This window comes from Ischnura elegans, chromosome 9 (genome assembly GCF_921293095.1).
Source record: "Ischnura elegans chromosome 9, ioIscEleg1.1, whole genome shotgun sequence".
Taxonomy (NCBI): domain Eukaryota; kingdom Metazoa; phylum Arthropoda; class Insecta; order Odonata; family Coenagrionidae; genus Ischnura; species Ischnura elegans.
This window is the reverse complement of record NC_060254.1, coordinates 22,631,917-22,648,450: the sequence shown is the minus strand read 5'-3', so window position 1 is coordinate 22,648,450 and position 16,534 is coordinate 22,631,917.

Sequence of the window (16,534 nt, the reverse complement as noted above, 5' to 3'; positions counted from 1 at the left end):
AACAAATGAAGCTTGATGAATATCAAGCAAAATATATATGTTTTCCATATAAAGGAGATGTCTGCTTTATCCTACTAAAATCATTGTTCCAAGTTGCTTGCTATGGTTAGACAGAATAAATAGGAGCGGAGCTGGAGATTGATTTAAAATTTAGTGGCTAAAAGTACCAGTTAAAATTCAGTGGATACATATTGATAGTCTATAATAAATATGCAATCCGTTTTTCGTCAATACAAGAGTATTTATTGCTAGATAAGAATTTTCAGAAGCTTAGGCCATCGGAAAAAGCGTCCAGAAAGAAAAGGGGCCTTCAGGACCCGCGCTAGATCAGGATGCCGATGATGAAATGGACGGATGGCTTGAGGTACGAGTTTAAAAGTCTGATATTGTGTTTGGGAAATACCCATCTGAAAAGCCTACCTTGTTGAAAATCATTTTTATTAGATTTAGTTTATATGATTTGTCTAATGAATTCTATTTGTGCAAACAAATGAAGCTTGATGAATATCGAGACGATATATATGTTTTCCAAATATTGGAGATGACTGTTCTACTAAAATCATTTTTTCGAATTGCCAAGTTATTGCCCATATGTGAAGACAATATGTTCTGATGAAGATAATAGCCGAGAATTAAGTAGGTTGCAAGAACAGGAAAGGAAGACCTCGAATAAAATACATGGAATAGGTAAATGAGATAGGAGGATAAATAAAGAAGTGGAACGACATACCTGAAGTTATTTTTAAGATCGTTCCCGAAAATGCGAAAAAGTTTAGGAATATGTGTTCATCATGTATTGGTTACATACATGATGTTTTATTAGGGAGAGTTTGGAATTGGGTTATTTGGGTCAATGCTCATTGTTAGTTGTATGATAATAGAAATTAATGTATTTTATGGAGTATTTGAAATTGGGTAATTTGGGTCAATGTTCCATTGTTAGTAGTATGATATTAAAATTTGTGACTTATTTTTTACTATTGGTGCCTTTTCTGCTTCTTAATTTGTTATTAGGTAGGTAGATTTGTTATCCATGTGTGTAAATCTAATGCCGCCACTAGGCAATAGCCTACTTAGAATCTTAGGATTGTAATACTATGCATGGCTAGCTAGATGCGGCTGCAAGCGATGGCGGAGAGGGAAACAGAGGGAGATATTTGGAAAGGGTTCTTCTGTGCCCACCCCCCTTCCCCGCGTCTACCTTAGGAGTGGGTAGGGATGAGGCGGGGGGTGGGGGAGAATGATGGCAGGAGGCTCTCTGCGCATGGTGTTTACTCTGTCCTCGATGTCATTAGGAGCGGAGGCAAGGGAGGGGTGGGGTACCCTGGCTCTTCACCCTCCCCTTCCCCACCCCTACCCCTATCCCATACTCTCCCACCCCCTCGCTAGACACTTGTATCTCTGCGGACGTTTTATGGCCCCAATACATCCTCCCCTAACGGTCCCTCATTGTTTCTTTTTTTTCTGCTGCCTTTTACCGTATTTTTTCATTCCTCTTTTTTCCATCGACGAGCGTTTTTTTTATACACACAACATTTATTTTTAACCCTCCGACTGCAATACAGGAGATATGTTATTGATTTCTACCTCCGGGTACAGATTAACAAAAATAATGTACGAAAGCAGGGGAAAAATAAAATAACGGAAGCGTTCGTACTCCTCCCGGGACGATCAGTGACGGTTTTTTTTATCGCCATTTAACGGGGGAAGAATTAGATGCGTTCGATCGATTGACTAGTGAGAGCAGCGGAAAGCCGCATCGGATCATGATCCAGTTCACAGGGCCCGCTTTGACACTAGAACGGCCGGCGGGATCAATTTGAACTTTTTGGATTTTAGATGAGTGCCATTTGAAAACGGTGGAACTAAAAGTCATTTTATGTCGCAACTTTTCAACATTTTGTAGTTCATACATGGGCGCGAAAGCAGGACCATCAATTTTCGTTACCTTGTGCACAAAAATCCGATATACCTTTAACGGCAGCAGGGATCATATTAATCCCTCTGAAAGAAAGACTGTATTTCGTATAATGTGAGGTTTTTCTGTGACGTGATTGCTACAACAATTTTTTTTCTAGGCTCTCTTACGTGGAATTGTACCACAGGAAAAGAATTGTCACCAAGAGCCGAGTAAGAGATTATATGTTCGGCTAACTTAGAGGGGAACAATTTGATCAAGTTTTAAAACGAATGTTATACCTACTTCATAGGGTTCGGGGCCTAGGAGCGCAGTCAATTTTCACGTAAACGACAGAAATTTCAAAGGACGAAAAAAGGAGATTTCGCATTAATAAATTCCATAGTCATCCATTAAACCTGAATCCCGAGATCATTTTTCACGTGCAAGACCACTGATCATTTCACCTATGCTTTTCAAACAAACAGTGATTGCTTAAGCAATAATTTCATAGATCACACGGTCATCTGAGCTGTCCTTCATGTTTACTTTGTCCGTCAGCATAATAATAATAATAATTTATTACTCCTACCTTTGTTTTTTTACATCTTAATACAATGAAAAAAGAGAAGGAGCTTAAGGTGTTCTCGAAGGTCATAGGACCTGAATTGAGCCACCATCAATTAAAAAAATGTATGCCAAAACATAATAATGCAGTACATGATGCATTAAGTTTTATGTTAATAACACCAAAATAAATTTTCAACTTTTTCTAGCGAGAAGAGCCAGTCTTTAGCACATGACATATGTGGTATTATTTTTTTTAATTCTTGCGGGCAGTCGATGAAATAATTTTGGCCCCATGTAAATAAAACAGCGTTTATATACAGTTAACTTAGGTCTATTTGCAACTATAAATGACTCATTCCTTAAGTTATATATGTATTTGTCACTTACACTCGGCATATTTCCACTTCTGGCAAAAAACAATTTAAGCACTTTGTATAAATACAAATGCCTTAGTGGCAATAACACTCAATGACGTCACCACAATATGCGTTTGGCCTCTCCCGCTGATTGGTTGGAACTCTATTTCACGTACGTGTTCAGTCATGGGAAATGCGACGGCAAGAAATGATGGAAATGGGGACGGTGAGCCCTAGCATTTCTGCCATCCCTGAAAATGATGACGTCAGAATATTCCATTGAGAATATTCCCTGCATATTCCCTTTAGAAAGCGACCAGCATCGGTCGGTAAACGTTGGGGCCACCCAAAAATTTACGCGGCGACATAGCCCAAAAGTTTTTATTCGGCATCATTTCAGCTGTCATTGTCGCCATCCCTGAAATTGCTCGTGAAAAGAGATGGAGTGATTCAGGATTTAGATGCCAGAAAAATGAACCAAAAAATAAAGAATTTTGGAAAAGTTTTACTGTTTTCTTCGTCCCTATACCGCTTTCATTCATGGCACGTCGCAGCCATTGATCGCCCCAACAACACGTGCATGGAATGTCACGAAGGAACAGAATCATCACGAGTAATTTACAGCTGGGAATAGGAACTTATGTCTGATCCGAAAAGATTATACTTTGCTTGATACGGTTATACAAAAGTACATGAATAAGTGGAAAACATTTTCAGGTTATTTTCAATTCATCAAACCAGGGATAAATATTTAAGCACGTAACAAATAGAATAATCATGTATTTCTCCAATTTAGGTACGTTACAAAAATTTTCGTGCAATCAGTTCTCCTGTGTTGTTAGTACGAAATCCATGGATATAAAACAGAACAGGGTGAACTAAAATGGACTATCCAGTACAATTAAGTAGTTTAAGGAAAAGTAGCCTAAGCCTTTTCCTGCCATACCACCTGCAATCACTAACTACAATATATATACAAATTCTTTTAGGTGAATGCATAACTCAGCTTACATGATGCGTTTGATATCACCAGTTTTCTTTTTGTTAAAGTGGTACAATTTCATACCGCGTAATAAATGCTTTCATTTAAATATGGATGACTTTGTAATGCATTCGTTGATCACTTTAAGCAATTGAGAAATTGAATTTTAATTTATTGTGCAGTATAAATAGAGTTTGTTCAAGAAATGTATCAATTTAAGCCATAACTTAAGGAAATGGACAGCCACTCACTTGTAGCACTCGCGTAAATCCATCTAAATTAAAAAAAAAATAAATTTCACTAAAAGAAAGGAATTATCTTTCGTCACACAATTAAATTTTATTATAAAAAAATTCTTTTTTTTCTTTTTCGTCAGTCTTTTGTCCTTTCAGTTTCGAGTCACGTTGTCACCTTGTTCTGCAGTTTATAATGGCAATTAATAATAAAGTCTTGATAGAGGTGGCAACTTATTGAACAGTGAGTGTGTATGAAAACGCTGGATAAACCAAACGAGATATAAAGGTCTTTTGCCTCAACATTCCCAACTACAAGTAATTTGATAGTTAGGAAACATGTATATTCAGAAAGAATAAAGCATGCCGTACCCTGAAGGGCTCATATTTTTAAAAATAAAAAAATATCAAACTTACGGAAAGGTGTTTCATCAGAGATTGTGTCAGCGTTATCGATGGAAGAAAATTCCTGCGCACCGCCAATAGTGATATGATGAGTGCAGCGAGTGATGCCATAAACTGCCCAATCTCCATCCTGTGAATTAATAAAGAAATGCATCAGAAAATTTTATATTGACCATTTTCATTTTTACCTCCAAACACTTACAGCTTAAATAACGAAATTATCAAAGATAGGTACACATTGTATAGTTGCGCATAAAATTTTGAAAATTCCCTAATCTCGCAAAAAAATTAACAACATGAGCAAACTTTATTCCTTAATTTTTAACTGTGCATATTATCGCAGTTTTAAAACCAAAGTTTAACCAATTACATCTCTAGAGTTTATCCGTGGCGCTTTCCCGTAGATACAAATGGATTGCATTAAACCCACAGCTACGAAAATCATAAACATATTATAGATAAATCCATTTTTATGATAAACTTAAGGCTCAATTTATAAAAATTATGAAAAATACCCAACATATTTGTGCTAAGAGCTTGGAAAATGCTACGTTTCCCACAAGGCAATAAACGATTTCACAAAAATGGTAAGAAGTACCTTTATAATCCAAAGATCATGTGCACAAGGATATAACAATGACACAGATGTCCCCAAGAAAATATGCACCCAATTTCGAAGCACAGATTTAGTCGAGGCCGTTCATAGAGGTATGCACATCGTTAGCAATATATTCATCATTAGAATACGGCTAATTTATTGCTAACCTTCAAACGATTCATTCTCAGTTTATCATGAAAAATCCAGCTAGTGAGTTTTCATTTCATGCTAAAGGTGTTACAATGTTCAACGCCCTAAACGCTCGTAGGTGGCCCATTGCTTGAAGACCATTCAGTTTCAAGGAGCTCGTGTGATTATTATCAACATGTGTGTCCAGTATGTTTGTCGTGTCATACCCATGTTTTCATGATGTGAACAACTTCGCCCATGTTCTGCTTCATAATAAAGTTTCACATTACAATCGCCACACAAGGAATGGTGAGCATTTTTAAAGTAGTCATAAAATGACGTTCTAACAAATCAAGTTTCACGATCATTAAACCCCGTGAGGTGAAGTATGTTGGAAACTCTTGAGCGAGGATGTCGTGAATCAATATAGAGGTCACTTCCGCACTCCCTTGACCGTAGTCTCTCCTCCATTGTCGTCTCGGTGACGTCACCAGCGGCGTCTGCTTCCCCCCCGCCCCCTTTTCGACGATGGCGCGCTGCGTCAAGAATCCAAAGAGCAAAGGAGTGGGAGTTTGAGAAGGAGACGTGGGTGGGAGGAGGAGGGGAAACGCCTTCTACCCTATCACAGATAATGTGATCTCGATCCCGGTCATTGATTGGCTGCCGGCGGCGCGGCACCCACTAATCCCATCTGGCCACGCCCCACGCCATGACGTCGTGATCTCATTGGCTCCCGCGCACTGTGCTGCTTCTTTCCGGCGGCGGCGGCGGATCGTGGGAGGAGGAGGGGGAGGATTCGCGCGGGAGGGGAAGGGTTCTAGAGAGGAGAGGGGAGAGTGGAGGGGGGTGCTAGGTTAAACTCGCGTTGATAGCGGTGGGGTGGGAGAGGTTTTTGAGCGTGTTTGTTGGGGAGGCATTCGGAGAGTTGGAGGAAGTGACGCAGGAGGGCAGGAGTGCGCTGGACCGTGTGCATGCCCAGACGGAAATGCAGTTTTGACGAGAATATTTAATTCATTCCGCAGATGCTTAAGAGATTGGGTGTTACTCATGCACACATTATAAAGTATAAAATACCAGTAATAATTTCGAACTGTAAATTAGGGAACCAATAGTAACTAAGGGCGGTATATCTTCATAACGCTTAAAAAATGTAAAAAATTGGCAGTTTACATATCCCAAAATTAAAGACATACTTTATTAAATCAAATTTTATACTTGAAATAAAATATTTAGTCAAAGATATTGTTTTTTTTTGCCACATATTCCTTTCTCCACTATTTATAATCCAATTCATGGAAGATAATCATATAATGATGGTAACCTAAACGCAGATTCGCTTCATAGGTTACCTATAACTCCTAACATTTTCTTTATATGTAATTAATATTGGAGTAATAGGGATAATTATTATCATTATTAATTTCCAAACACTTTAATAAGTAACTTCAGTACAACTTTAACAAATGATGAAAAAAATATGATGAAATCACTATTGGTGTTTTTTTTTATTTTTCCATGGATATATCATATTTCCACCATGTCAAGCCTGAAAGGATTGTATATGTTTGCTATTTTATGTAATTCATGAATAAATTTATATAATTCAACAAGATGAAAATTCATGAGCACCATTCTCTGTTTACCCATTTTGGTGAGTGAACTTTTTGAATTTAAGTTCCACTCACCACTACCCTTCGTGAATTAAAAGCTATAGTATAATGTGGGGAGTTTAAAATAATATACCCCATAAAGAGAAAAAAATCATTATGATGCTATTTTTACACACAGGTGATCGGTGTTATTCGTGAGCCCTTCCATTACACTGTTCGGCTAACATTGTAATCGCTTGATAAATAAATCGTACCATCCTTTGAATGTCATGGTTTGATTGCTGCGAACGGATTATTAAGCACAAAAATATTGCATGAAAATGCATTTTACCATTTTATGTAAAAAAAATCTCAAAATATGATCCATCTCTTCAATTGAATACAGAAAACTACAGTTATGCCAAAATAAAATATTTTAAATGGCGCACACGTATTCAAAGTTGACCTTATCGTTATAATTTACTAAATATACTGATGTGATTACAATTGTTAGTTTATCCTTTAAATCAGGAAAAGTTTAGTGGCAAATGAATTCCGGAAAAAAGTTTCTTTACTTTACTTGAATGATTATTTGGGTACTTTCTCAAATTTATAAATTAAAAAATAGGAATAAACACACGAGAAATATGCAGAAGTAACTCGGTGAACCGTGTAGTACATCAGCAGTAATCAGACCACCCAAGAGGAACGAAGTATCAATTACACAGTTTTTAACGAAGAGTGTCGCACTTACACCTGTGCAACTCCTAAGAAAATATTCTTCGCCGTGGCTTCAGAGCCCCAGTTAGCGGGCCTTGGCATGTTGGCAACTCCAAGAGAAAATGTTGCGAGAGCAAAGTAAGAAGCAAACGGAAACGCGGGTTGGTTTGTAACGTCGCTTCGGTACGTGTGACAGAGAAGGAATCGGGGGAATGGAGGCAAGAGTGGAGGGGGAGGGGTTAGGGTTTGGCGAGGGGTCCGCAAGGGGTAGGAAGGGGATAATACGCTTAATCCCCATTCAAAGAGCCCGAAGCAAAGTAAATGCAATTTCACTCTGAAGAGGGCTCTGCCTCTCTCACAAGGCAGGGGAGTTAGCAGTTGGGTATAAAATGGGTTGGGAATTACTGTGGAGGGGATGGCAGAAGAGACCCCTTTGAAGGAGTAGGGGGGAGGCGAGAGGGGGGGTGGAAAAGGGGTAGGTAGGGTGAGGGCGGAGAGGGAGCTTTAAGGAGCAGCCGGAAGGAAGGAAGGAAGATGAGGTTAGAGGGCCAAGGAATGCGTTAACCCCTTGAAGTTAGCGATGCGATCGATAGGCTCAGCAAAACCATTGATTATTGATCGAGGCGTGCCACAGCACCTCCTGCTCCCTTCCTCCTGCCTCCGCTAAACCTTTGCCGCTTCGCCCGTCAATCCCCAACGATTAATATCCACCGCGCGACCGAGCGAAAGGTAAGCGTCGTTCTCGCGAAGAACGCCAGCTTCTAGATTGCTGCCGCGTAAAAATCACTAACACTCTGTACCGTAACTACTTCTCTAATTAAGTCATACCCAAAAAATTATAATAAAACAATAAAAAATATTTGGGAAAGATATCGTTCAGTTTGCAATTTTTAAGAAAGCGGATATCCTCCCCAATCAAGGAGATCTTTGTTTTTAGTTGTCTGAATTTATTAAGCTCAAATGACTGCAAAGCCATAACGATAGATAAAAAGGTGAGCTCTATGGCCTCAAGGTCAACTGGGGAATGAAAACACTCCAATGGCCGTAACAGGGGGTGGGAGTAAATTGATAAATTTGGGAAAGAAGGCAATTTGCAATTTTTAAGGCCATTGGAGTGTTTCATTCCCCAGTTGGCCTTGAGGCGGTAGAGCTCACCTTTTTATCTAACAAAAAATATACCTAACATTAAGTGGCCACTAACGTCGTGATTTTGTTTTACAACATAATACATTAGATAGACTGACAGGGATTAGGCCTTATAGTGAATTGAAGGAGGCAGTGCTGGAAGGAAAGGGAGGCTCCCTGATCACTTCTTTAGTACTCCATGGAAACCTACCTTAATCGGTAGAATACTATAATGATAATATTGTCAAACACCTTATATCATATCTTATCCCAAACAAAAACAGTTTCTAGATTGCTCCCGCGTAAAAATCACCAACACTGTGGCCCATAACTTAATTTTTCAATGAAGGTATATCCAAACAATGGCAATTAACAACAAAATTTCGAATAGTAAGTTGCCACTAAAATTTAAATTTCGTATTGCAATCTAATATATTGTCAACCAACATTTATCGTACCGTTTTCCCAAACAATGCTGGTTTCTCGAGGCCTGCCACGTAGAAATCACTCACCCTATTGTCCAAAACTTCATTTTTCAATTAATTTATACCGAAAACATGATAATAAATCAACAAAAGATCGAACAAAAAGTTATTCTTAGAAAAGGTTGTAATAATGTTTACATTACAATATATTGTCGACCGCCTTTAATGGCGGTGGTTAAAAACTTTTGGGCGCCGCGTCAATTTTCGAGTATCCACAACGCTTCCTGGCAGATGCTTGTAGTTTTTCATGGGGATCTGAAATTCTAACGATGAATCACCTTTTGTCGTACCGTTTTCTCAAATAACGCCGGTTTCTCGAGGACTGCCGTGTAAAAATTGCTCACTCTGACTCAAACCTCGGCCAACTTGATGACTGAACGAAGTTAGACATAAAATATGTCCAGTAAAACAACATAAAATCTCGTAGTAAGTTACCAGTAACGTTATAAAAGATAAATTAAAATATGAACGTATTGACAAAACATGAATAACTTGGTTTTCCACTTTTATTCATTATAAAACTTCTTCCTAAGTTTTGAATTCAATCTCCATCATCTAGCACATTAGCATGATATCCTATTCGAAGCCTAGGTCTCAGTGAGGTTAAGTAATAAATATATGTAAAAAGGTTATTCATATCATTTAAATATGATAATATGATATATATTTAAATGATATGAATAGCTTCATTAAACCGGACACAGCAGAAAATGAGAAAAGATACAAATGAGAATATTCAAAAGATTGTCTATTAAATCTTTCCTCTTTCCATAAAATTTCACATAACTCCCTCATGTCGATCTAGCCAATGAAATAAAATATTTTACTCAATCTTGGCCTAAACAATAAAATTAAGTAATCATGGTGTGTTAACAGGGTCGTAACGTGAGAAGGAATGGGTGGGATTAACCCTAGAAATTAACCCCTTTAAAATCTTATGGGTGTGGCTCAATGTTTAGAAGACACTTTCTAATTTGTAACCTTCATTGCGCCCTCAACTACAAGTGAGACCGCTCTGGTTATCAATGCAGCGCAAAATATTACATGGACATGATTAAACATCTCCTTAAACCTTAACAGACCCCGTTCCACCCTCCCATATGTAGTTCGTACGCATTTTTCGAGGAATTATAACTCCCAAAATTTTGTAATGATTCTGCAATGCCATAACATATGGTTAAGCAATTTCTAAGTAAATATTCTAACCTATCTACCACTTTTTATGTATAATGCATTCTAAAAACCATTTTTACCCAAAACATACATCTGAGTTGAATAAGCAACACTTAAAGGTCACATGAAATGGTCATACGTTTGATCCATATTCACAACGTTCCTTTTGCAAGGATGGTGCCGCTTCGTATTAAGCATTCAGATATACCAGCCGTGCTTGTCTGGTTTTCGTCGCGAACACCGCCCAGATTTAAAAAAAATTAACATTACTTCCGGAAACTGAGAAAATTGAAGCTTTAGTAAACCCTAAATTGAATTCGGCCATAGTTAACTCGTTATTCCCTACGCTGATTGACAAATATTTATTTCCGAGAGGAAAGACAAAACGAAGAAATAGATACACATCAGTGGGTGTAACAGAAAAAATAAACTCAGTGAAAAAAAGCGATGCTAACTAGTCCAGCCTTACCAGAGAATAGTAGAAGGCACAAGTAGATAACTTTATTGACCAGGTAATCAGTTGGAATGAGACTGAACTGCTCAACCGCTACTATTTATGTAGTAATGGAGAAACGCGAATAATCGAGAGAAATCGATTTTCCGCCAAAAACTTCCGCGGGGAAAACGAGTGTCAAACAAAAAAAAAAAAAGACGGGTCTTGAAACGGAACAAAACAAATTAAATTCTTTATAGTGTCACTATTGGCAACTCAAAAATCGGTGGTAGATCCCAATAGATTGACAAGAAACCCCTTGCCTACCAAGTGTCAAATAAAACAAAACCAAATACCAAGCCACATTTTCTGAAGGCATAGATATCTAAAAAGGTCCAATATGTTATTCAGTCATTTTTGCCAAAGTAACCACCTGATTTTAAGAAAATAAATCCTCATGAAATGTGAAATAGGGTTCATTTTATTGTAGCATTAAAAAACTAGGCTTTTTTACTGCTTTACTGGATTTCGTACGCAAACTTCGACTGTTTTAACTTCAAAGGCAATCTGGAATTCAACTCATAATTAACTTTTCCCTCTCTTTGCTCTGTAACCAAGGGTATGGTTTGAAGCATCTATTTATTCACATACGTCTTTTTCAAAAAAATTATCAGTAATTTTGCGAGAATCATACGATGACTTTGAGTATCTCACGCATATTTATAAAAAAAGATTGATTTCCCACAAGAGAGTTTTCCCGAAGTAGGGCAGTATATAAGAAAGACCATTTTTTGGCAAAGCTAATGAAAATGATTAGGCTCAAAATGGCAATAGTTCAAACAAAGGTGCTTCATCATTATGTAAGGTATTTGCTATTGTATTTGAAAGGGGCGACCGTCAGTCAAGGTCATTTGCGCCATGAAGGTTGGTTAGAAACCCGGTGTCGGTATTATACTGCTATGAGCGAAAGGCACCTAGGGACCAACGGGTTAACGTCCCATCCGACGGACAGAGTGTTGCGCCTCAAGTATCCTCCAGACAATATTCATTCATGGATCAGGCAGCCTCCGAAAAGTCATTTCTGCCGCCAGGAGTTGGACCCGGCCCCAAAGGCTGTTAACCACATACTCTAGTCTCCACTCCAACCCAATCCCCACTTCATCATTAAGGCCGTTTTACACGGGACACGGAATTGCGCAGGTTAGAGCTGCATTAATTTCTAAAATGGCGTGAAATAGCGCGAATGCATGAACGAAATTAGAACAGGGGCTATTTTGCCGTCTCGCATTCATGCATTCTCACATGTGTTCTAGCAATTCACCGCTTTACACGACGCATTTTTGATTGCGCCTTCGCACGTACGTTAGATTGCGCAATAACGTGCCCTGTTTAAAACGGCCTTTAGATTTGGCACATCAAGATGCTTGTCAAAAATTCTTTTTTCTCTCTTTCACATCACACAGAATGCCCTCTTCGGGTGGGCTATTTTACTGCCTAGTTACCTACCTACCTTTTTTCTTCGGCATTCGTTGATCACACGGCTACAAAAATAGCAAAACTCCTTCACCTCATCAAGTTTCAAGGTTTCCTAGTTTCAGGTTGGTCTTCTCTTCTATTGCAGACCAATACTTGTTTTTTTTGCATTTATTTTCAGCTTATATAAGGTCATTTTGTTTTCCATAGTTAAAAGAATTATCTCCGGGTTGCTAACTGCCTGCTAACTTTTTAACCCCTGACGGTTTATCTTTCATTTCCTTGAGAGCTATCGCAACGAAGATAAAAAGAGACAAAGTACACCTTTGTCTCACTCTTTCCGTATTCTTCATCCTTCGGATTCACTCACAAGACCTTAATGAAAATAGCAAACCGCGTGAGGCCGATGCGAGAGGACTATTCATTGCTTCACTCTTGTGAATGAATTCCCGAGTCGTTCGGAAGAGCTGTTACCAATATATATGCAAGGAAAAAGAGGACAGTTAATAACCCGCAGAGGGTCAGTCTGAGAGTCGTTTGGACCATAGGCAGGTTTATAGAAGAAATAGAAATAAATTCAGCACTTAAGGAAAACTTAATTTCATACTTTATGGGTGACTCATAGAAAAAATGATTGCATACTCGACATCACTTATCATTCCTCTACAGAGCAAATGGCAAACTGTCCACCAAACTTAACTGGAATTGAATTGTGTTGTTTCTTGGTCGCATCGATGTCTTTTCCGGATTTTACTTCTCTATTCCTAATGTATCCATGTTAATTTTCATCCTGTGATGTCTTCTGTCAGGAATCATGGTTTTATTTAACAAAACATCGGTAAAAAGTGCATAAAAAGCAGATGACTACAACAAAAAGCGCGTTCCAAAAGTTTCAACTTTATTTTCCCGTTGATTCAAAATTTACCAAATCTTACACTAATGTTCTCGACAATTGCACCAGGGTCGCGCTATTTGTTTCTACGAACAAGATTTTTTAAAATAGCGAACCGCGTAAAGCCTATGCGCGAGAACGAATATTATATTCATTCTTGAGGATGAATTGAGAACGCCATTGACGTATGAGTACTGGCATGTCACGTTGAGTGCTTTACATGGATAATTCCCCGCTCTGTATTCTACAAACCGGCATTAACCTTCGGCGAGGTAACAGTTGATCTCCTGCAAGTTGATTTATCTCCTAACATTTTCAATTGGCTTTCGAGTTTCCTCCCTTCCGAAATACTCACTAGGGTGTGTACGAGGCATTTCCATGAAATTTACTGCAGTGGGTGGCATGTGGTTTGAAAAGGTCTCGACGATGGATATGGCATCGCCTTCAAATCCCTTCGACCAGCAATCATAGACTTTCCTATCATTACGGGATTGTTTAGTGCAATACGAAAACATTACCCGAATAATATTTAATCGTACTTGAACACCGCGGAATGTATAAGTATTCTCTCCGGGTCTTCTTGCTTGGAATTTCCCATGATTTAGCACTTTCCTCCATCATAAATCAATTTTCGAACAAATAATTCCTTTCCTTCAAGGCACTTTAATTTTATCATTTAAATTAATAAGTATTTGGGAATTCCAAAGAGACCTGTTAATCACTAGTTACCAAGCAACAAAAATAAATACACAAATATCCAAGAATAAACTCCGTGTTTTATGTGCAAGCTGACATCACATAGGTTTCGAAAGACATGGCGTTCATGTGCTTAAATGCAACGGCTACTTCATATTTGTTTTAATAATTAAAAATTAATTTACGATTACTTATTAATTTATAAAAGGTAATCGTTTAAGAATTAAAATTCATCACTTTCGGTTGGAAGACACTTTTTAGAAGCATCTTCTCAATAGTGAGCGGATACTCCATCAAGTGAACCCCACTTAATTATTCTTTGACGTAAATGAATTTTTTTTCTCGCTCTCGCACACACATGATGTCGCATGTGTCTCCTCCTCGGGCGATTGCGTGCCTCGGGTTAAACCACTTCGTCGCATTAACCCGGGGAGAATGATGAAGACAACTTATCCGGGGAGAGAAACAGGGTACGGTAGAGAGGAGGGAGGAAGGGAGGGAGTAGCGTGGCCATTGATGGAGCGGGGATGAAGAGAAGCAGCGGGGATGACGAAGTTACGGCCTCCGCCCAGCCGAGTGGGGGCGGGCGGGCGGGAGCTGCCTCCGACTGTCGGCCATTTTGGCGCGATATCGACCCCTTGGCTTACCCTGCCACCATGGCAACACGCTCCCCTCACTCTGCACCCCCCGCCAAACACACCCCCATAAAACCCTATTTCCCCCCTGAAAACCCCTCTCAAACACATAGGTACCCACTCCCTACCCAGAGCAGCAGCCCAGCCCTTCTCCACCGTTTGAAAATTTAAAAAAATAGAGGCCCTTCGTGTCGCCCCCTTAACTGCCACCGCTCTTTCCACAGGAATAGCGTCAGAGGCCGTGCGGACTGGTGGCTCTATCGCACAGCCGTCGAACGCTCCTCTCACCCCTCACCATTTTCGCTTCCCTTCCATCCTTTTCCACGTCCGCACAAACCGCTCGCTCACCTTTAACGCACTCCACGAGTCGGAATCACCCTTCGCCTCTTCCTCCTCCCATCTCTCGTCCGTCCAACCCAAACACTCTTGTTTCACATTCTCTTTTCCATCCTTCCCTCTTTTTCCATGTCCACTCGTTTACTTTAAACGCACTCGCCGATAAAGAATGCTCAAATCACAATTCTTCTCTTCCTTATGCCCTCTCCCATCTCCTCTCTCCTGCCCCACACAACGCTTTTCTTTCGCATTCTCCTTTGTACCCCGTTCTCTTCTTCCATGTGCGAAAAAACCGCTCTTTTACTCTTACCACCTGCTGAGATTCAGAATGTTCCAAAATACCTCCTTCCCTTCATGTCTACTTCCTCAATATCCTCCCGTTCGCCCCACCCAACATTCTATTTTCACATTCTCCTTTCAATCCTTTCCACTTCTTCCATGTGCGAAAAAAAAACCTACCTGTTTACTTTCAACGAACGCGGCGTTTCAGAATGTTGCAAACTCCCTTCTTCTCTTCCTTCATACCTATTCCATCTACTCTCATTCGCCCATCACAACACTGTTGTTTCATACGCTCTATTCTATGCTTTTCTTTCATGTCCGCAAAAAAATCGCTCTTTTAATTTTAACACAGTCGGCGATTCAGAATGCTCTAATAACACTCCTTTTCTTCCTTCCTATCTCTACGCCTCACCTAAAACTTTAATTTCACATTGTATTTTCTATACTTTAATCTTCTTCCATCCCCACAAAAAAAATCCCCCGTTTATATTCAGCGCACCCGGCGATATAGATTGTTCAAATTATCCTTCTTCTCTTCCTTCCGATCATTCCCACCTCCTCCCGTTCGCTCCACACAACACTCTTGTTTCATATTTTCCTTTCCATCCTCTACTCAATGAAAAAAATCTGCCATGTCTGCAAAAAAAACAATCGTTAACTTTAAACGCACACGATAATACAGAATATTCGAATCTCCCTTCTACTCCTCCATCTCCTCTCGTCCGCCCAGCCCAACACACTTATTCCTCTTTCTTCTTCTTATCCTTTCCTCTTCTTCCAAGTGCGAAAAAAACCGCTCGTTGACTTTTACCGCACTCGACCATTCAGAACGTTGAAATTTCCCTTTCTTCCATCTCCTCTCGTTCGCCCCACCCAACATTTCTCGCTTCATTTTTGCCTTCCTCTCCTCTTCCTCCTTTCCTCTCCTTCCACGTCCGAAAAAACCGCCCGTTTACCTTCAAAGCACTCGGCGATTTAGAATGTTCAAATCACGCTTCTTCCCTCCCTTCATACCTCTTCCATCTCTTGTCTCCCACCCCACCCGACATTCTTGTTCAACTTGTCAACTCTCTCCTTCCTCTTTCCTCCTTCTTTTCCTCTCTTCCGTGTCCACGATTCAGAATGTTCGATTCTCCCTCTTCTTCCTCTCCTTCGCCCCACACCTCTCTCCGTTCCAGATTCGATTTCCTCGCCCGGTCTCCATTAAATTTTCGACGGGAGGCTTAAAGCGTTAAGCGGCGTAATCGCATCAATTTGTCTCTTAGCGTGAGGTTAGCATTAATTCACGGATAGGAACCTCCCTCTCACCTCCTCCCACTCCCCCTCACCTTCCCCCCACACACACACTCAAAGCGTTGGAGCAAAGATTGCCCCCCGGTGTCCAGAGAGTTATTGCTTGATTTGAGGACGTTGCCTTATGTTCCACAACGTATGGATTTGTCACCATTACTCAATATCTACTATGATCACGATGAAAAAATACGATAGACAGAAATAAAACTTTATAAAGTAAACGCATGAATTT